Source organism: Pithys albifrons, chromosome 4 (assembly GCF_047495875.1).
Source record: "Pithys albifrons albifrons isolate INPA30051 chromosome 4, PitAlb_v1, whole genome shotgun sequence".
Lineage (NCBI taxonomy): Eukaryota > Metazoa > Chordata > Aves > Passeriformes > Thamnophilidae > Pithys > Pithys albifrons.
The window spans coordinates 9,588,409-9,595,321 of record NC_092461.1 but is presented as its reverse complement, the minus strand read 5'-3'; positions in this window follow the sequence as shown (position 1 = coordinate 9,595,321).

Below are 6,913 nucleotides of genomic sequence, written 5' to 3'. Positions count from 1 at the left end.
GCCGCGCCCGCCCCGAGGGACGCCTTCCAACCCTGAGGGTGATCTGTGGAAAGAAGACTCTATATCCAGTAAGGTTATAGAGAAGTATGTTTATTCCAGGTCTGGGTTCATTGGGGACAGCTCCTCCAAAAAACATGCACACCTGGTCGAGTTAACAACTGGTTTATATGCAAGTCAGTCATACATATTCATTATTTCTTCATGCATAAACATTATTTCTTGGAGAAGGCAGGATTATTATAATGAGTTTCGAGAACTGATTTCCATTTTCTCCGCCCCGTGCCACTCCTCCTTGCGCCTGTGCTTTTCCTCCTGGTAATTCGGGGCAGGGGTGTCTGGTGGTCTTTGGGGATGAAGTCAGTACTCTTCCTCCCATGAACTTTCTATCTTTTGCTCAAAACTACTTCAGACCGGATCTGTTGGCAACTGTAACTGGTCTAATTGGCGAATTTCTCCACTTATCCTGTTCTTTTGACATACCTTCTGATTTATCTTTCTTTCATATGGTATCCGGGCTGCTTTAATTAGTACAAGAGGCTCTGGGGCCTCTTGGTATGGCATCTTCAAGGACAGATCTGCACCTTGTGATTTTTGCCATATGCTGTACAGTGATTTTTATAATAACTACTAAGCAAATTCTATGATAGGTATATCAGTTAATAACATTATCAATTAATAAGCATAAGTTCCCCAATCAAGGGAGACCTTCCACCAGACCGGGTTGCTCAAAGCCACATCCAGCCTGGCCTGAAACACCTCCAGGAATGGGAAATCTGTGACTTCTCCGGGCAACCTGTGGGCAGTGCCTCACCACCCTCACAGTAAAGAATTTCTTCTGTATATCTAACCTAATTTCCCCTCTTTCCATTTGTAGCCCTGTCACTACAACTCCTGATGAAGAGCCAGCCCCTCTCCATGTTCCCTGCAGTTCCCTTCAAGTACTGGGGGGCTGCAAGGAGGTCTCCATACTCCATACAAACTTCTCGTTTTCAGTCCCAACTTCCTCAGTTCCACCTTCTCAGGGTCCAGCAAAGGACCCCCAAGGTGACTGAGGGACTGGAGCATCGCTTTTATGAGGAGGGACTGTGGGAGCCAAACCTGTTCAGTCTGGAGAAGACTGAGAGGGGATCTCATCAATATATATATATATCTCAGAGGTGGGTGCCAAGAGGACAGTGCCAGACCCTTTCAGTGATGCCCAGCAACAGGACAGGGAGCCCAAGGCATAAACTAAACCACAGGAAATTCCACCTCAGTGTGAGGTGTTTTACATTCAGCGTGGCAGAGCACTAGAAGAGGCTGCCCAGGGAGGTCATGGAGTCTCATTTTCTGGAGACATTCCAAACCCACCTGGACACATTCCTGTGTCAGCTGCTGCAGGTGACTCTGCCCTGGCAAAGGGGTTGGACTGGATGATCTCCAGGGGTCTTTTCCAACTCTAACAACCTCTGTGATTCTGTGATTCTCAGCCTGTCAAAGTATACCAAAGTATGGCAATACCTCTTACATCAGCTTTCTCATGTGTTCACAAAAACATATTAAATATAAAGCACCAGTTTGTACGTAAAGTTTTTAATACGTTGCCTGAGGTTACCAATTGATGTGATGAAAAAAATTGTATGTTGGAACGTTCCTGTGATGTGCAATTGTAAAGGGGTGAGAGCAGAGAGCTCTCCCTTGTATGGGAAAACACTGTGTGTCAGTGAGGTAGAAAGCATGAAAGTTTTATGAAATATAATTAGCAGATTTTATCATGTTTTAAAGCCTATTTTACATCACTGCCCCCAGTAAAAACAGATGTAGATTCTGTGAGACTTGGTTTGCAGCACAGTCGAGCTCCACTGGGTTCTGGCTGCAGTTGGAGTTCGTGCTGCTTTCTTCTTCTAAATCCAATTTTTTTTCACCATGGTGTTCCCTGCTGGGTGAAACTACAGGTTTTTCATGTTATTCACATTACAAGAAGATAAAAGCATGGTTTTCAGCTTTAAGGCATAACAATAAAACAAATAAAAACCCCTTCCAGAGCAGCCTGAATAAAATAATTCCATATATTTGACTTAGATATTTAGATATTTGTTTAGTATAAATGCCTGCATTTGGTATGTTTTTAATTTAAGGGATAATGATTTGTAACTGAAAAACTCAATCAAATTACTTTTTCTCATTACTTAATATGCAGTCATTGACTTGTACAAAACAGTTAACCAAAAAAAAAAAAAGAAAATAAAAGAAAACCCAAAATCCCCTAGGCAAGAGGGTGTGCAGAAGGGTGTGAAAATAATATTGGAGAGGAGATTAGAAGTAGTGAGTAGGTGGAAATGGAAACAGAGTTGTGGGCAGGGATTGTGCAGTTTTCAGGGTGAGAACAAAGAACCTGAATTTGATGCAGTAAAAGGATGAGAAACCCAAGGATTAGTCTTTAAATGGGATTGACCTGAAATATGTCTTTGGTGGCATTTTGAGTCCAGTGCTACACAGGTGGAGGTACAAGGAAGTGAAAGTAAGAAATGGGGCATAATAAATTGTTAGCTGCTACAGTGACAACAATGGAAGTTGGTCAGTGATCCATCTAAGAAAAGTATGTTAAATTTGTTCTTAGCAGAAGTTAAAATAAGATGTGGGTAGGAAAAAGCAACAACCAGATACTTAATTTCCTCTTTGATGTTTAGGACAGTCTATATGTGTAGTCTTTCCAACACTATCAAATTGACACAAAAGAGGAGATTAATCAGATAATAACTATAGATTATTTATAGATTTCCACCACAAAAGACAACGAGACTTTCAAAGCTCAAATGTCAGCAGTATGGAGATAAAGCAAAGGAGACAGAGAGAAATCTCTTTCATAACATAACTCTCAAGACTGAGGTGAAGTGAGGACATGAGTGCAAAAAATCATCTGCACTTAACTCCTAGTGAAATGAAGGTTAAACATATTGGTAGGGGACCTTCAGAATCCTTGAACTCACGGAATGATCCTGTTCAGTCACAGTTACATTCACATCTTAGGAAACATTAAAAGACCACATACACTAAAGTGGAGTTCCCCTATAGTAGATTTTGTGGAGAAATCCATCCTGCTTTTTTTCTTTTGGTCACCTTAACAACCTTGGGATTGACAGTGCAGCTCTGATAATATTGGCTCTTGTTTTGTTCTCTGCATTTTAAAGTGTCCTCTATTTCTGGGTGAAAAGTGTATTCAAGACCTTACAAAGTGCATAAAATTCACCAATGAATTCCCCAGCGGATGTTTTTGATTCGTTTAAAGAATCCCAAGGGAAACGAGTGTTTGCCCTCCTGACTTACCTGGTTTGTGTTCATCTGACATGGCCTCATTCAGCTCCTGCATTCCTGGCACGAGGGGATTGTTTACAATAGAACTGTTTTCTCAGTGACTGTGGAAATGGAAACTGAACACTAACGTAAACATCACAGCACTACTCCAAAGGGCAGTTATGCATAAAGCAATACTTAATTGAGCTGACCTTCATAAATAACATCACAAAGAGTATAATTTTCAAGAGCAAGCTGACTGGTGTCTGTATATACCCTGAGGATGGGGAGGGAAAAAGAATGGATAAAACATGCTCATTACTTTGCTAATTAATCTGCAAAAGCTTCAATACAACAGTGATGTGTTTAGAGAAGGACAGGTAATACAAGTAAATGAAAGCAGACTATAAGAGCTGTTGCAGCTGTGGTTTTCTGCTTCCTCAGTTTTGTTAATTTAAATCTTTCAGCAGACTTTTTCAGTGACAATATTGTGGGTTGAGATATTGGTTATAAGCCAAAGTGTGGCAACTTAGAACCAAAGCTGTCATTTAAACATGGAAATAAATTTGTGAATTGCTAATACTACAGGACATTAGAAATGTCCTTTTGATCTTCTTGAAAGATAAATGCTCTAAAAACATGTCAGAAACATATCTTGTAAAAGAAACATGTCTTGCTTTAAGAGGCCTTCAGGAAAAGGAATGAAGTTTTGGAAGAGCAGGTAGCATGGCTGCAGCCTCCAGCCTCTGGAATCACTTGTATTGTGCCTAACTGCTCATCTCCTGAATTTGTTGGTTGTGTTGTCTGCATATTGGGAAGGGGGATGGGAGACCAGGATCCTTAGGCTTCTTGATGTGATTTCCATCCAGCCTGTCCTACTGCATTTAGAAAAAGAAATAACAGTGAAAAAGTAACTTCCATGGCCAAGGAAAATAACTTTTTTCATCTTTCCAAAACAACTTGCTTTCTTTTCTAGCCTTTGCCCCCCCAACCCACTCCCCTGCTTTTGGGTTTCTTTGTTTTTTTTGTAGCAAGCATAGGTGTGGTATCCAACAACCTTCTTAAGAAATTAGCATTGATGCTTACAAGAGATTAGACATGTTAATAATTCCAGCATTTCTGGGAAGCTCCAGGTTTTTGAATAATGGCAGCATAAATCGGTGGTTCCTGTCAACCAACTTGTTTGATCCTGTATCTTTTAGGAAGAATAGTTAATAGGAACATAAGGGTAGGTGATCAGAAAATGGTCAGCCCCAGTCAGTACCGGGTACTGTGACAGTTCCAAGGACTTCACTGTCACTGTCCAAGCTCACTCGGCCGTGGCAGATGGACCTTGGGACTTAAAAAAACTCGTGGGGCCAGTTCTGCACACGCTGTGCCTCACCTAAAAAATCCACTGCGCAGGCTGGAAGGGCACGTGGGGAGAAGCCCTTCCCAAATCTTCGTTTGCGAAGTCTTGGCCATACATACATACATGTGGGGAGAGATCATAGAATTGTCTTTGTATTGCAGGGCAACACAGCTCCCAGAAAATCCTGTCCAGGTACCCTCTCTGCTTGAAAAACGTTAACCTAATCTTGTGAGTTCTCTTAGAAGGAAATTTCCAGTGCTGCTGTACTCAGCATATCATCCAGAAGGTGCCTGCTCCAGCAGGGATTGATCCCAGTGCCCTCACAGCCACAAGGAGCCCTTGTCATGATGAACTTGGGCAAGGCTGATGGGCCAGGGGCTCTGCAGAAATACTGCCCAGGGTTGTGTGCCCACAGGCAGTGGTGCTTGTAGGCAGACAGGGCTCAGGTTGGACCGAGGCTGCCTGCTGGGAGCAGAGGAGTGAGACGTTCAGATCTGCTTAATTCTGATGCAGATTGAACTACAAGTTTGAATCATTCTCTTGAGCAAAATTAAAACTCAAACAAGTTATCCGTAAATACCAAAAACTGATTTTTATTAATTGATTGCGAGAGAGATGCGAAAAGAGGAAAAATAAGAAAAGTTAGGAAAACGCTTAAGATTATTTATAGAAGCAGAGAAAAGATACCACCGTGAAAAAACTACTTGAGTGCCTTATCGATGTAACTGAGAGGAGGGAGGGGGGAAACGCAGTTTCTCCTTCAGTATCTGTTGGCTGCAGGAGGATGGTGAGTCTTTGAAATGCAAAATGTCTGTTATTTCCCCTCACGACCGGACCGGCTGGCTTCTGGTTTAGTCCAGGCCAATGCCCTCCCCAGGCTGGCAAGCAGTCTCTCTCTCGAGGCAGATGACAGCTGGTGGTGTTGGAAGGAAGGTAAGACGAGCTGAGAGGAGAGATCAGAGAAAACCAGGCAAGGTTTCCTAGTTTCTCGTCTCTTGTTACTCCAACTTCTGAATTCATCTTCAGGTTTTTATAATGCTTTTTAACCTCTACACGTGTTTTTTGGCACATAGTCAAGTCCAGATGTGGGAAACCAATCACAAAGGCAGGATCTTCTGGCAGGAAATATTTCCTTGAGAAAGCTTTTCCACGAAAGCTGACATAGCAATGTTAGCAGAATGTATTGAGAGGCAGAAAACATTGGAGAAACATATTTTTGACTTGTTTGCATGTTACAAGGAGATGGTGGTGGCTGATCATGAGGTACAAAAGCAGGTGATGGGCACTTTTATAGCCCAGCCACCAGCCTGGTTCCCCAGGGCTTCTGCAGCTGTTTAGGGATGATCAGTCTAGGAACAAAAATGCTGAAAAACACTATATAAATCAGATTTTTGTCTTCACACTGTTCTTTGAATTTATTTAACTGCTTGAAGTGTTTGACAGAGTTGTAAAAAAAAAAATCCAAAATTAACTACTTGTAAATTCTAAGCCATTATATAATTTATTTATTTTTATTTTATGTTGAAGAAGTAACTGTACTGATATTTTGCATATTGAGCAGTAGATCTATTGAAATAAAATTAATGACAACCCAGTAGTAAAAGCAATCTTTACTGTCTGATTAAAAAAGGCATAAATTAAACTTGGGACCAATATGGTCTTGAACTTCATTTACTATCTGTGTTTCTTTTCATTTGGTACACCTACTTATACCAGACTTCATACTGGAACAATTTGCTGTTCACACTTGGACATGAGACTCCTTTAGCTTGCTAAACATTCCTAGGGATGCTGTGAATTGTGGGTTGGAGGAGAAGGCTGAGCAGCCTACCTCTCCTCAGGTGGCATGGAAAAGTACTGCTGAGAGCAAGAGGAACAAGCACAGGAGGAAACAGGCTATGACTGGTCTTTGCATTGAGAGGCTCAGTACTAAAACATACTTAAATATCTGCCAAAGTGCAGGCTTTTCAACAGGGACATCCCCTTGGTCTCTTGACATAAGAGCACTCATTCTCAATTGGTCTTATCATGTCAAAAATTATGTATATATGGCCAAACTTCATGAATGAAGATTTGGGAAGGGCTCTCCCCACGTAGTTGTGCCCTTCCAGCCTGCACAGTGGATTTTTTAGGTGAGGCACAGTGTGCACAGAACTGGCCCCACCGTTTAAGTCCCAAGGTCCATCTGCCACGGCCAAGCGAGCTTGGACAGTGACAGTGAAGTCCTCAGGACTGTCACAGCACCCGGTACTAACCGGGGCTGACCCTGCTGAGCATCCGAGATCTGAT